The sequence below is a fragment of the Pongo abelii genome, chromosome 8 (genome assembly GCF_028885655.2).
Source record: "Pongo abelii isolate AG06213 chromosome 8, NHGRI_mPonAbe1-v2.0_pri, whole genome shotgun sequence".
Lineage (NCBI taxonomy): Eukaryota > Metazoa > Chordata > Mammalia > Primates > Hominidae > Pongo > Pongo abelii.
Window position 1 is genome coordinate 97,646,289 of NC_071993.2, and position 16,106 is coordinate 97,662,394.

A 16,106-nucleotide genomic window follows, 5' to 3' on the forward strand; every position below is an offset into this window, starting at 1 on the left:
TCCCGGGATCCCGGGTCCCTTCGCCAGGGAAGCTGTCCTTGCCGCATGATAGATACTCAGAACCCCTCCAGTGGACCCCAGCCTCCGCACAGTAGTCAGCCACAGTTCAGTGGGGACATTTTTCTTTTGTTAAGAGGCCTAATGAGCCAGCGGATGTTCGGGTTCATTGCGAAATGAAGAACCTAGAGGGGGATTTTATTTTTCTTAATTAAACAACAACAAAAATACCTCTCTGAGCACTACACTAAGCAACAAATAGGTACTTCCGTTTTCTATTTTGAACTCTTATGGGAAGAAGCGAAGACAGAAAAGAAGCCGAATGGGGTGAGGGTGGGAGCTCTGAGAAGAGGAAGAAAGAAAAAAAGGAGGGAGGGGGATTCCTTAAGCCCCTGGCACCTAGGAGATGAGGATGCTCTGGGGACAAGGCCTCCAAGGGGGTTACACCCATTTGGACTAATCCTTCCTGGATGTCTAGAAACAGTCCTCTCCGCTCTGAAAATAGACCCTGATTGCCTTTATATTTAGACTTCAAAGCCTAATATATTGAAAAGAGAGTTAATTTTCCCGTAGCATTCTGGAAGTCTTACACATAAGCAAAGAAATGACCGGTTATACTCTTCTATAAAGGAATCCTGGAGGTGTATGTTGATTTAATACCTATTGGCTAAAATTCCCTTGGTATCCAAACCCTGTCAGAGCGGCTGATTTTTATTATTTGTGAGACTTGCTTCATTCCATTTTGTTTGAAGTTTTCATTGGAAGCCAGCAGTGATTTCTTTAGTTTAAGACTCTAAAAATAATCAAATCTGTTTTCTTGTTAGGCCCTAGCGGATTATAAATAAGAAGAAAAGGAATAAAAACCTCAAAGTATATTAATCAGAGTGCTGAATAGTACTTTCATTCTTCAAGGTGGGTATTAGCCCTGTTTTTCCAGATAAAGAAGTTTGTTAGCTCTTGCAATCAGCTGGTAAGGAATAGTTATGTTTCAAACCCAAGTTTATCTGATTACTATGCCCATATTCTTCCCTGTACACATTCAAAAAAAAGTTTTAATGAAAAAAAAAAAAAGCCCTAATAGTGGGCCAGCGTTCACAGCTCTTTCGCGGTGATCAACATTTCAGAGGCCCCTCTCTGCCTAGGATAAGCAAACCAATCCAATGAGTCAGAGGAAGAATGGAATATAATACCTAGGCCACAAACCAATATTATCTAACAGTTAAGATGGATGAGGAAATTTCTTCAACCTTACTTATGTTAGTTATTCTCTGTTTCGCTTTTCTTGGTTTCAGTTATCTGTGGTGAACCATGGTCCGAAAATATTAAATGGAAAATTTCAGAAATAAACAGTGTGTAAGTTGTCAATTGCACACTATTCTGAGTAGCGTGATGAAATCTCTATCTTACCCAGGATATGAATCATCCCTTGTCCAACATATCCACACTGTATATGCCACCCACCATTAGTCACTTAGTAGCCCTCTCTCTTATCAGATCGAAAAAAACATAGTATATATACGATTGGGCATCCACTGGGGATCTTGGGAGATATCCCCTGAGGAAATCTCAGACAAAAGACAAATAGTTTGTTGCTGGAATGCATCTAAGAAACCATTTGTTCACCCTTCAGTGCAGAGGAGGAAATAGAGGCTGGGAGAAATTTTATAACTTATCCAAGATCATATGTGACTGCATTGAAATGTCTCCATTTTTTATTTTGAGGTTTGGAATTATCTTAAGGTCTTTTAAAAATTGCTTCATGTAGTATATTCCCCAAGATACTTTAGACATTTTTTTCATTTTAACTTTTCAACTCATTTTAACTTACTTTGACTTTTGTATTCTTCCCCTTGAATATCCTCAATCAGTTCAGCTTATATATTCTGTCTTGGCTCTGTCAAATAATATTCCACAGTAATTACACACAGATTTTGAAAATTAATCACTTTATTTGTATTTAAACCTCTAGTCAACATGATTTACCACCTACACTCTTACCAGCTCGCACGTAGCCCATTTATATTTCACAACAGCTTCTAGTTTTTGCTTTTGTCTTGTTTCAGTCCCTTTGGGATGCCATAACAAAAATATCATAGCCTGGGTGGCTTAACAACAAACATTTACCAAGATCAAGGCAACACTAAATTCAGCGTCTGGTGAGGGACAATTTCCTGGCTTATAGACAGCCATCTTGCTGTGTCCTCACCTGGCAAAGGGGGTAAGAGAGCTCTCTGGGTCTCTTTTTTTTTTTTTTTTGAGACAGGGTCTTGCTCTGTCACCCAGGCTGGAGTGCAGTGGCGCGATCTTGGCTCACTGCAACCTCCACCTCCCAGGTTCAAGCGATTCTCCTGCCTCAGCTTCCCAAGTAGCTGGGATTACAGGCACATGCCACCACACCTGCCTAATTTTTGTATTGTTTTTAGTAGGGACCAGGTTTCACCATGTTGGCCAGGCTGGCCTCAAACTCTTGACCTCAAGTGATCCACCTGCCTCAGCCTCCCAAAGTGCTGGGATTACAGGCGTGAGCCACCACGCCTGGCCTGGGGTCCCTTTTATGAGGGTACTAATCCCATTCAGGAGGGTTCTGCCCTCATGACTTAGTCATCTCCTGAATCATCTCCCCTCTCCCATCTGACAAAGGCCTAATGTTCAGAATCTATAACTTAAATGAAGGAACAAGCAAGAAACAAATAACCCCATTAAAAAGTTGGCAAAGGACATGAACAGACACTTCTCAACAGAAGACATACAGGTGGCCAGCAAACATGAAAAAATGCTCATCATCCCTAACCGTCAGAGAAAATGCAAATCAAAGCCACAATGAGATGCTCTCTCACACCTAATGCCATCACAATGGGGAGCAGGATTTCAACACACCAATTTTTCGGAGGAAACAAGTGTTTATTCCATAACAACTTTTAAATTGTGTGACATATAAATACAGCAAATAATCATTAAAATACTATTTTTTAAATTACTTCCTCCTTCATTGTCAATATAGCATCAAGTCCAAGCTCCCTTTTTTATAGAACAGTCACCTCTATTATATTATCCCTAGTGATGGCTGAGTGTATTTCCTAAGAGTTGCTAGGTTTTTAATTTATAAGCTGTCACAATGCATAAACATAGTTATTGAAAATCTCGGCTTCTGCAGCATTACTTTGCTTATGTTGAGTTTAAATTTCATCTATCGCTGTGTTATTCCAAAATCCTGACAGAGCAATCTGGAATTCTTTCAGTTTCCCTTTAACCTTCACTAACAAATAATTGTGTCCTCATAAAAATGCCAAAATCTAGTGTATACTTTTCCATAATTTTCTCACAAAGAAATGCTAAAGATATAGCTTCACAAAATATTCATAAAATATCTAAATATTCATCTAAATTTGTTGTTTGTTCTGCCCTTAGTTTTCTGGTGTTTAAAAGCCATATCAAGGTGTTGCTTCCTTCTTCCCTCCTGCTGCCTGCCCACTCTTCGACAGTTATACCAGAGACAGTAAGTAAAGTGTTGGCATCTAAATCAAATCGTGTCTTTAGTTTTTATCCCTTTTATTCCTTGCATTTAAAAAATTACTGCATTTAGAAGTACTAATTCGTATCTAGACTTTCATTGCCTACAATAGCATTCTCATAAAATTGTCAGTGAGGGCACCTGAGAATACAGCTTTCTGAGGTTTCCAGCTGGCAATCTCCTGCTCTAAGAACTGCTCTGGGGGAGTGCAGAAGAGCTGTGGAGTCCTACAGCATAGTTACTGTCTTTTTATCAGCCCTTCTTCCCTCTAGGTACTCATCTAGCTCATCTAAATGCGTATGCGTAATCCCATCTATGAAAACCCACACATATCCCTCCATAGGACATAAGCTTAGGATAGTTTGTTTTCCAATAAACCATCATACCCTGACAACCTAGATGTACTTTAAGAAGCACAAATAAAGCTTCCTAAGCCATAGGGTTCATTGGCAACTCACTAGTCAGTCAAGCATGCTGATATCATGTCTACTGGGGGTCTGATGGCCTCCCATGCCCACTGCAGTGGACTTCCACAGGGCTACTCTTTCATTTCTCCAAATTTTTCAGTCTCTCACATTTGTACCCCATTTCCTCACTCAACTAAACTAATTATCTGGGTGTCCCTTGCCCCCAGAATTGGGTGAGAAAAGACTAGGAAAACCAGAATGCTTAGACAGTGTAGTACTAAGAATATTGTATATAAATATCCAGATACTACCCTGTGGCCGTTATTGGGTCTACAGATCGCTAATACGGAGAACACACATGCTAGAGACAGGGACTCAAATCCATCAACACAGACATTTTTGAGGCCCAATTAGGGTAAAAGCAGTTAGTCTGGGACACCTGAATGTCTCCTTCTCAGTGACAGCACCCCTCGCCATAGTTAATTTCATTCTTTCTAGGCTTTTAAAGCACTTTTAAATTATCTTTCTTATAGTACTTACTGTTGCATTATGCTTCATATTTCCATGACTGTCTTCGCCATTAGACTGTGAACTTATCAAAGGTAGGGATATTTCCTTACTCCTGCCATATACTAAGTGTTCAATAAACATTAGTCAGTTGAACTGAGTGTAGAATAATGCCTATAACCGAGAATCATTCAGGTTTTAAAGTAATTCTTCAGCCTAAAAGTGAATTGTGAGTTTTGTTTTAATTTAGACATACTAAAAATAAGTACATTTTTTCTTTGATTCTTTCCATTTAGAAAATTTTCATTCTCTTTACAAAATAAATGTAACCTTTAAAAAGTTTCCTCCAAACAAGATAAATGAAAAATTAGACAACAGCTACATCCAAGAGCCCTTATTTATTTTATTAATCACTCAATTTTTCTTAACCACGACTGTTTTCGAAATGTATGTGGTGCATGCATACCCCCTAGTGGGGAATCTATTCAGCAGTGCAAATTCCACAGAGACAACTTTCATGGAAAGTTTTTATCAATGAACACATTTGACACTGTCAGCTCCCAATCCTTCCTGAAAGATTTCTAATGAGAAGAAAATTTAAATTCCTCCATTAAAAAATAGATTAAAGTAGCAATCATTCATTGAGTCAACATTAATTAATGAGTGTCTAATGCAAACCAGATATTGTTTTAGGAGCTCTGTTTTAAAAGGACACATTAAGTTTAAGATACTATTGGATTATTCAAGTGGAGATGTCAGCTATGCAGATACAATTTCAGAGGAAAATCTCCCAAGAGGAAAAGTAATTACAGAAGAGTCCTGAGGATTTAACCGTGGGATGCACCAACATCCTGAGATCTTGGAGAGGAAAAGAAACCAACAAAGACTGAGAATGAGGGGGCAGTCAGGCAGGAGAAGAACCAAGAGAAATTGGATATTTAAAGTCAAGGGAAGAAAATGTTTCAAGGGGGTAGAAATTGACTGAGTTAAGTGCAAAGTAAGGCAAGAACTGTTTCAGTGCAATGGTAGGGGTAAAACAGATTGGAATGGATTCGAGAGATCAAGAGAGAACATGGCAATTCAGAAGGTGGATAACTTTTGGAGTAGTTTTACTCAAAAGGGCAACCAGTAATTGGGGCAAAATCTAGAGAGATTTGTGGTATTTCAAGATAATCAAAATAGAAGTAAGGCTTTCATTGAAGAAGTGATAGGATACATCTTATTCTACAGTTTCTTTAGAATTTTATGAATCCTTCTATATTCAACAAAATGATATCTTAAAGTAAAATTACCATCACAGTCATATCCCATTTCTAGGAAAAACTATGCCTAATCCATTATTTTATTTTATTTGTTGCGACTTTTTTTCTCAAGATGGAGTCTCGCTCTATCGCCCAGGCTGGAGTGCAGTGACGCGATCTTGGCTCACTGAAACTCTTCCTCACGGGCTCAAGCACTTCTCCCTGCCTCAGCCTCCCAAGATGCTGGGATTACAGGCTCCTGCCACCGCACCTGGCTAATTTTTGTATTTTTAAGTAGAGATGGGATTTCGCCATGTTGACCAGGCTGGTCTTGAACCACTGACCTCAGGTGATCCACCTGCCTTGACCTCCCAAAGTGTTGCAATTACAAGTGTGAGCCACTGCACCCAGCCTGATCCATTCTTTTAGTCATTCAATAAGCATGCCCTAGCTACATATTAATAGGCACTGTGCTAAGTGCCTTATTTATTGACATAAATAAGGCAGGTTCTCTGCTCTGCAGATGTTCATTGGTAGAAGAGACAGACGAGTAAATAATTACAATACAATGTGAAAGTCTCCTAATATAGGTATGAACCAAAGGTATGAGAGCCCAGAGGAAAGAGGTATTATCCCTGCTTGGAAAGACCAAAAAATTCACAGAGCTAACATATCAGCTCGAGTAGAAAGTTCATTAGAAGACTGAGGAAAGGAGAATGCAATGCTGACAGGGTCCATAAACACGTGGAAGACTTGCCATAGCTGTGGAAAATGGCAAGGGTAGACCAAGAAACCTGTGTGCCATGCAAGGTAGGTATGAGTTTTACTCTGCGCAAGAAGGGTCACATTATTTTTCTAAAATAAGTTGTCAGTCGACACTAATTGTTCAATAACACATTTAAATGTTTTTTCAAATACTTAAAAATCTAAAAATGATTCTTAGCTTGCGAGGCATACAAAAACAGGTGGCAGACCAGATTTCACCCATGGACCATAGTTTGCTAATCTCCAATTTAGACTACCTACTGGCAAGATATTTGTAAAATTCTAGTGTTCCAATATTATCATTTTAAGTTCTCAATACAATGCACTGCTGTTCAAAAACTTCCTTTTGTAATTTTTATTCACACTAGCAGTAGCAATTGAAAAAGGCAAATTAAGCAATATTATCATCAAGTCTAAGGGTTTAAATCAGAGTGTCTTTTTTGGATCATAGTCTTCGACTTCACAATTTGGTGCTGCAATAAAGGGTTAGTCCATAATTTTCATATCTGGAAACCAGTTTCAGTGCAAAAAATGGGCTAGATCATTCCTACCCAGATGAGTTTCCCAAAGATATAATTTTGTTATATATGAATAAATCTGTTTATATGATTTTTTTTAAGAGGCAGGGGTTATATCATCAACCACAAGAACTAAATCTTTGATTCAGCCATCACTGGTGAGCCAAGATGGATATTTTAACCTTGATGACATTAATAAGTAAATTTCTTTGAGCAGCTCAAAATTGAGTTCTCAACATCCACTATAGCTATTTGGAGCATGAACTGTGTGGGCCATGGTTAATGCCTTAGCTATTATTTGTATGGCTTTTAAATTTAGAGCTCAAAGTGGTTTCTTGTTAATGGTACAATAAATTGGCTTAAATTCTGTGTCTTGACAAAATCTTGTCACATCGTGCTTATATTTCATAAGTCTGATGGTAACACTGACCCCTACTGGAGTCCCATCTGTAGCCATGGTTACCAATTCTGAAAAGTCTACTTTAAAATTCTAAAAAAAAAAAAAAAAAAACCTCTTCTCCATACACAAAAATAAGCTACTTCCTAATGTGCCTTTTTGAAGCACCATTTCCAAAAAAAAATTTTTAGTCATTTCAAAATACTCTCCAACACAAATAGCTTTTAGGTTTCTATACACTTATCAGCTGCAATGAAAAAATGCCAGAAATAACTTAGGTTTTTTCATATAACTTGTCTTGCAAGCTCTAAGCCATATTTACAACATACGGAGCAGTAAAAGCTACAGATATTACATTTGTAAATGTTAGTTTCTGTTTAGGACTTGTGCTTTCTTTTGCCTCCAATAAACTTTCTTTTTAAACTTGCCTTTGATACAAAGTTTTTGTTGCCTGAGCAATTTTTTTTTTCACTTAATATGTAAGCATTTCTAGACAGCATCACTGTGAAAGTTAATTTTATATTTCAACTTGACTGGGCCATGGGGTGCACAGATATTTGGTCAAACATTATTCTGGGTGTGTCTGTGAGCATGTTTCTGGAGGAGATTGACATTTGAATAGGTAGACTGAGAAAAGCAGATTGCCCTCCCTAATGTGGGTGGGCCTCATCCAATCAGTTGAAGGCCTGAACAGAAAGCTGACTGTCCCCTGAGAAAGGGAAGATTCCTTTTGCCTGACTGCCTTTGATCTGGAACATCAGCTTTTCCCTGCCTTTGGACTCAAATTGAAATGTCAGCTCTTTCTTGAGCCAGCCTACCTGGAACTACACCATCAGCAATCCTGGTTCTTGGGCCTTTAGACTCAGACCAGAACTACACCATCAGCTGCCCTGGATCTCCAGCTTGCTGACTGCAGATCTTAGGACTTGTCAGCCTCCATAATCACTTGAGCTAATTCTTTAAAATAAATCTCTCTCTCTTGCTGTCACCCTACACACATACACAAACACACGTTGATTCTTTTTCTGTGGAGAATCCTAATACCATCATTTATTCTATTTGATTTTTAAAATCTTGTTGAAATTTCAGTCCTCTTCTTTACATTTAAGTCTATCATCATGCATCTTTTCCCTATACCAGTCATAATTCTTCCTTTGATTTCTTTCATAATGGCTCCTTAAATTGTATTTTTTTTTTAAAAATCAGGCACACTTTGCATCTTAAAGAGGTAGGACTACTCTTTATTTTCACAATCGAGCATGTTCTTATGCAAATTTTTGTAAATACAAGCCTACATCTGTCTCACTTTCCAATTTTTAATAGAAACATGGGTGTAAAAAAATTTCACTTTCATTTACCTGCACTTCAAAAGAAAACTAATATTGTAAGCAGGGGCAGATTACCCCAGCACAGAAAGTGGACACATTTTTATGATATCAGGTCAGTAACAAGAGTTTCTGGGGGAAGGTAAGAAGATGAGGAAGGAATTACTGTGAGCTTTGAGCAGCTCCCTGGACTGGTGATGTCCTATGGAGTGCCACTAGAGTTCTAGGTTTAGCAATTAACCCCTGTGGTCTGCTTTATGAGGGCTTCTGGGAAAGGCTGGGCAGATGGTTCACTGCACAAACTTCCAGATATGTGATGAATAGGGCAAGTGTAATGTCAGCCTGGAGTTAAGGCATCTTCTTTTAGTCTCCCCAAGAACCCAAGTCCCTATGATGGGACACTGAGGATGGTTCTGTTTCAGTTGCTGGTGTATCATACTAGTGCACCATGTGCACAGTTCAGTGAATTTCTGGCCAGGTGATTAAATAATACATCCAACAGTGCTACAATTCTGTTGATGTGGGAACAAAGTCAAACAAGAGGCCATGAGTTCATTTATTCAATCAGTTACTTTTGGCTGAGTACCACCTACTTTGTGCCAGCTCTGGATATAACCTCAACACTCTAGATCTCTGCCTCATGTATGTTCCTCTTCCACTTCATCTGCCAAAATTTAATTCAAGCATTACTCTCTCAAGGAAACTGCCCTTTTTCCTCTTCAGATCTCCCAAACTTCCACCCTCAATCTGGGAGACAAATCTCTGCTTTGTGCTCCCAATACATCTGGCTAAATCATTTTATAATATGGTTTTCTTGCCTGGCTCCCCCTCAGCCTTAAGCTGCAAGAGGACAGGGGTTGGGTGGAGCATTTTTCAGCTCACTCAGGAGGGGTGAATGGAATAAAAGTAGGATAAGGCCAAAGACTAATCAAGCACACACCCAAGCCCACACACAGCCCAAAAAAGAGAGCTCTTCTGGGAGGATGAGAAGGGCCCAATGATTGCATTGGATGTAAAAAACCATCCTCTTTTTCTAGGCTTCCCGCAGAAGAAGAAATGACTCAAGAGCCATCCTGTCTGAGCCCAGGACTTCTCCTTGATATAATGGGAATAACAATATCTCTCTCATTGGCTATTGTAAGGATCAAATCAGGTAACTGACGTAAAATGCTTATCATAATTATAGAGTGTTTTTTTTTTTTTTGAGACGGAGTTTCACTCTTGTTGCCCAGGCTGTAGTGCAATGGTGCAATCTCTGCTCACTGCAACCTCTGCCTCCTGGGTTCAAGAAATTCTACTGCCTCAGCCTCCCAAGTAGCTGGGATTTTTAAGAGACAGGTCTCATTCTGTCACCCACACCAGGGTGCAGTGGTGCAATCCATAGCTCATTGTATAATAACATGGAACTCCTGGGCTCAAGGGATCCTCCCACCTCAGCCTCCCCAGTAATTCAGACTACAGGTGTGTGCCACCACTTCTGACTACCATCACTTCTGCCCACGCTAGTCTTGAATTGGCTTCAAGCGATTCTCCTGCCTCAGCCTCCCAAAGTGCTGGGATTACAGGTGTGAGCCACTGCTCTCAGTCTTATACAGTACTATTATCTTCCAATCAGAAATTTCTATGGTCTTCTTCAAGGTGCAGATATGTGTTGCCACAGCCATCCCTTCAGGCCAACTTCTGATCCCTCTTCCCTGTTCATCTCCCCTATTCTGTCTTGTCTTTTTCTTCTTCCCACTTCTCTCTCCCCTCTTCCACTTCTTTCCTTTCCTTCCTTCTCCCTTCCTACTTCTCCTTTCCTCCACTCTCCTTCTCTCCTCTCCGGTCTCCCTTCTCTTCTTTTCTCTTCTTCTCCTCTTCCCTCCCCTACAACTCTGGTCTCTGCTTGCTTTGCTCAGAAAGCAGTACACTAGGCAAGAACTGAAACAAATTGCCTCCATCCACATGTAGTTCTACCACTACTAATGCCTTAGTTTTCTCAGATATAAAAAATGGATATTGATTTAAAAACAAAATAACAAAAAGTAAAAAACAGTACTTCTGCAAGTCTAGATCTGAAAACAGTAATAAAACAAAAATAAAAAACAGCATTTAACACATGGCTGCTTTGAAAATAAGATACATACATAAGTACTTAGCAACTTTGCTGGCCCTCAGTGTAGTGCTAAATACTGATTGTTATCTATTCCTATTCTTTCTTACCTTTTCTCTTCCTCTTCACCCAGGCTTAAGGTGCAGAGAAGAAAAGAAGTTTATATGGTACAGTCCACAGCAAAAGTTCTGTGACTTTCAAAGAAGCCCACTTTAGTCTCATACTAGCATCAGATAATTAAACAGTCTCCTAGCCAGAGCAATTAGGCAAGAAAAAGAAATAAAAGACATCCAAATTGGAAAGGAGGAACTCAAATCATTACTGTTTGCAGACAACATGATCTTATACATGGAAAACCCTAAAGGCTCCACCAAAAAACTCCACCATTTAAAACTAGCAAATTCAGTGAAGTTGCAGGATACAAAATTGACATACAAAAAATCAGTAGCATTCTGTATGCTAATAGGGAACTATCTAAAAAAATCAAGAAAACAATTCCATTTATGATAGCTGAAAAAAAGATACCTAGGAATAAACTTAACCAAGAAGGTGAAAGATCTCTACAATAAAAACTATAAAATATTAAGGAAATAAAGATGACACAAATAAGTGGAAAGATATCCCATGTTCATGAACTGAAATAATTAATATTGTTGAAGTAGACATACTATCCAGAATGATCTACAGATTCCATGCAATCCCTATGAAAATACCAATGACATTCCTCACAGAAATATTTTTTAAAATCCTGAAGTTTGTGTGGAACCACAAAAGTCCTCAAACAGCAAGAGCAGTCCTGAGCAAAAAGAGCAAAGCTGGAGATATCACAAAGCCTGACTTAAAAATATGCTACAAAGCTATAGTACCCAAAACAGCATGGTACTGGTAGAAAAACAGACACATAGACCAATAATGTAACAGAATAGAGAGACCAAAAGTAAATTCATGCACCTATAGCCAACTGATTTTTTAAACAGATACCCAAAACACACACTGGGGAATAGACAGTCTCTTTAATGAGTCATGCTGGGAAATTGGATATTCACATGCAGAAGAATGAGACTAGACCCTAAACCCTCACCATATTAAAAAATCAACTCCAAACAGATCAAAGACTTAAATGTAAGAACTGAAACTATAACACTACTATAAGAAAACAGAAATGCTTCATGACAAGCCTTGGGCTGGGCAAAGATTTTTTAAATAAGACTTCAAAAGCACAGGCAACAAAAGCAAAAATAGACAAATGGGATTACATCAAACTAAAAAGTCTCTGCACAACAAAGGAAAACTTTAAAAGTGTGAACAGACAATGAAGATATTTGGAAACTATGCATTTTACAAGGGCTTAATATCCAGAATATATAAGGAACTGAAATAACAACAACAACAAAGCTAAAATAAATAACCCATTAAAAATGGGCAACTTGGCCAGGCACGATGGCTCACACCTATGATATCAGCACTTTGGGAGGCTGAGGTGGGATCACTTGAGGCCAGGAGTTTAAGACCAGTCTCAGCAACATATTAAGACTATTGCTATAAAAGGAAGTTTTAAAAATTATCTGGGCATGCATATAGCCATGACAATCCTAAGCAAAAAAAGCAAAGCTAGAGACATCACTCTACCCAACCTCAAACTATACTACAAGGCTACAGTAACCAAAACACATGGTATTGGTACAAAAACAGACACGTAGACCAATAGAACAGAACAGAGATCTCAGAAATAAGACTGCACATCTACAACCACCTGATCTTTGAGAAACCTGACAAAAACAAGCAATGGGGAAAGGATTCCTTATTTAATAAACAGTGCTGGGAAAACTGGCTAGCCATATGCAGAAAATTGAAACTGGACCCCTTCCTTACACCTCATACAAAAATTAACTTGTTTGTTTGTTTTGTTTGTTTATTAAAATTAACTCATTTGGATTAAAGACTTAAACGTAAAATGCAAAACTATAAAAACCCTAGAAGAAAATCTAGGCAATACCATTCAGGACATAAGCATAGGCAAAGATTTCATGAAGAAAACGTCAAAAGCAATTGCAACAAAAGCAAACATTGACAAATGGGATCTAATTAAACTAAAGAGCTTATGCACAGCAAAAGAAACTATTATCAGAGTAAACAGGCAATCTACAGAATGGGAGAAAATTTTTGCAGTCTATTCTTCTGACAAAGGTCTAATACCCAGAAGCTACAAGGAACTTAAACAAATTTACAAGAAAAAACAACCCCATTAAAAAGTGGGCAAAGGACATGAACAGACACTTCTCAAAAGAAGACATTCATGCAGCCAACAAATGTATGAAAAAAAGCTCAACATCATGGATCATTAGAGAAATGCCAATCAAAACCACAGTGAGATACCATCTCATGACAGTCAGAATGGTAATTACTAAAAAGTCAGGAAACAACAGGTGCTGGTGAGGCTGAGGAGAAATAGGAAGGCTTTTACACTGTTGGTGGAAGTGTAAATTAGTTCAACCATTGTGGAAAACAATGTGGTGATTCCTCAAAGACCTAGAAGCAGAAATACCATTTGACCTAGCAATCCCATTACTGAGTATAAACCCAAAGCAATATAAATCATTCAATTATAAAAATACATGCACATGTATGTTCATTGCAGCACTATTCACAATAGCAAAGCCATGAAATCAACCCAAATGCCCATCAATCATAGACTGGATAAAAAAAATGTGGTACATATACATCATGGGATACTATGCAGCCATAAAATGTAATGAGATCATGTTCTTTGCAGGGACATGGATGGAGCTGGAAGCCATTATCCTCAGCAAACTAACACAGGAACAGAAAACTAACTACTGTGTGTTCTCACTTATAAGTGGGAGCTAAACAATAAGAACACATGGACCATGGAGGGAAACAACACACACTGGGGCCTCTTGGGGGTGCAGGGGGAGGAAGAGCATCAGGATAAATAGCTAATGTATGTGGGGCTTAATACCTAAGTGATGGGTTGATAGGTGCAGCAAACCACCATGGCACAGGTTTACCTGCATAACAAACCTGCACATCCTGCACGTGTACCCTGGAACTTTAATTTAATTTAATTTTAAAAAATTATCTGGACACAGTGGTATATAACTGTAGTCCCAGCTACTCAGGAGGCTGTGGTAGAGGAATTGCTTGAGGCCAGGCGTTTGAGGCTGCAGTGAGCCATTATGAAGCCACTGAATTCCAGCCTGCGTGACAAAGGATCCTGTCTCAAAAAAAAAAAAAAAGACTTTAACAGGCATTTCTCAAAAGAAGTCATACAAATGGCCAACAGGTATATGAAAAAATCATCGGCCTCACTAATCATAAAGGAAATGCAAATCAAAACCACAATGAGATACCACCTCACTCCAGCACAATGAGATACCACCTCACTCCAGTTACAATGACTATCATCAAAACAATAAATGAAAATAAGTGTTGGTGAGGATGTAGAGAAAAAGGAACACTTACTGTTGGTGGAAATGTAAACTAGTATAGCCATTATAAAAAATGGTAGATGTTCCTCAAAACATTAAAAATAGAACTACCATATAAACTGAAAGTTGCACTACTGGGTGTATAATCCAAAGAGAGTGAAATCAGTATGTCAAAGAGATATCTGCACTCCCATGTTTATTGCAGCGCTATTCACAATAGCCAATATATGGAATCAACCTACATGTCTAACAACGAATGAATGGGTAAAGAAAAGGTGGTATACACATAATGGCATACTATTCAGCCATTTAAAAAGTATGAAATCCTGTCATTTGGGATAACATGGATGACACTATCTTAAGTGAAATAAGCTAGACACAGAAAGACAAATACTGCATAATCTCACTCATATGTGAAATCTGAAAAAAATTAATTTGATAGAAGTCTAGAAAGTAAATAGTAGAACAATGGTTAACAGACTAGGGAGGGATTGAGGGAGGAGGATGGGGAGAGGTTGGTCAACAGGTACAAAGTTAGATAGGAGGAATAAGTTCTGATGTTGTATTGCACAGAAGGTGACTATGGTTAACAGTAAGGTATTGTTTATATATCACGAAACAGCTAGAAGAGAGTTTTTTTTAATGTTATCACCAAAAATGCATGAGGTGATGAATATGCTAATTACCTTGATTTGTTCATTATACAACATATACATGTATCAGAACATGAAATTGTGCCCTATAAATATGTATAATTACAATGTGTCAACTAAAAGTGAAAAAATAATTGAACTATCACCTTATTCACCTTTACTACACATTGGTCATATTTCTGACCAATCTAGATTGTTATGGTCGTAGGTGAAGATGCCTGTGTGACCCTGCAAAATTAACACTAGATATTCTCATGAAAAACAAAGAGGTTTGCTTCATATGACCTTATTCTATTTGCAGAAGTAATATTCTCTTCTACTCCTACTTAGGAAATATCAAGTACTGGAAAAGGCAAAATATCTCTTCTTTACAAAAATTAACCAAGAAGAGAATTGCATGCTACTGCATGGAACAGATCCTTCTTCCCTTCTGAGACCGACAAGAAAATCGCATAAAGGAGTACTAGTTAAGGTGTGGTCCACAGACGAGAGACTATCTGTGAACTGTTTGTGATCAGTAAATAGAGAAATTGATGGGTGGAGCATGTGGGTGGGCTCCTGTAATCACAGCTAGGAGAGAGGATTGCTTGCGTTAGAGTCCATCCTGGTCAATAACGAGCTACTCTCTCTAAAAACAAAACAAAACGAAACGAAAACTCAGCAGGCCACCAACAGGGACACTCCCCAGGTCAAATGACCGAGCCTCTAATTCTGTGATTGTTGTTGCTGTGCGCACGTTATTAAAACAAACAAACAAACAAAAAGTGAAGATGTTTAGAAAGTTTACAGTACTTTGGCATTGTCCTGATATCCAAGCTCCTGATCAGCAGATTCTATTCAGCCAGGTATAGGGCAGTTCGAGTGTTGTCAAATTTGTGATTCCCATGAGGCCAGGCTGCTTACTGGTAATGCATAAAGGACCACATCCTGGTTCGCGAAGAGTTTGGGGGTAGAGGAAAAGAAGGGAGAAACTGATCCTTCATCACAGGTAGTTTGAGAGCACTGATGTAAACTATAGTCACACTTTTGTAGTATAATTAATTATTATCCTCAATAGGTCATTTACACTAAGTCGGAAAAAAGTGGAAACATCAGATATGTGGGATATGCGTCACCTTGAACATTTCTCAGCTGGAAAAGTGTAGAACATCTCAATTTTGCACCTCCCTTTTCAAACGTGTCTGGCTAAATCAATGTTGGCTCTAACCGCTCGTCCTAGAGCGAGTCCTGCCATCTTGTGGTTG

General features: G+C 38.6%; 1 long non-coding RNA gene across 2 annotated transcripts; it reads left to right on the forward strand.

Annotated features, from left to right (window-relative positions):
* The first annotated feature begins 51 nt into the window (after positions 1-51).
* Positions 52-14,045, forward strand: LOC112135235 (uncharacterized). Of its 2 annotated transcripts, none has more exons than XR_010141595.1 (4): positions 52-1,350; positions 3,406-3,493; positions 9,706-9,821; positions 10,894-14,045. It is a non-coding gene; the product is annotated as an uncharacterized LOC112135235 (long non-coding RNA). The 2 variants fall into 2 exon arrangements; XR_008510546.1 differs by having other exon boundaries at positions 52-909.
* Positions 14,046-16,106: the final 2,061 nt, after the last annotated feature.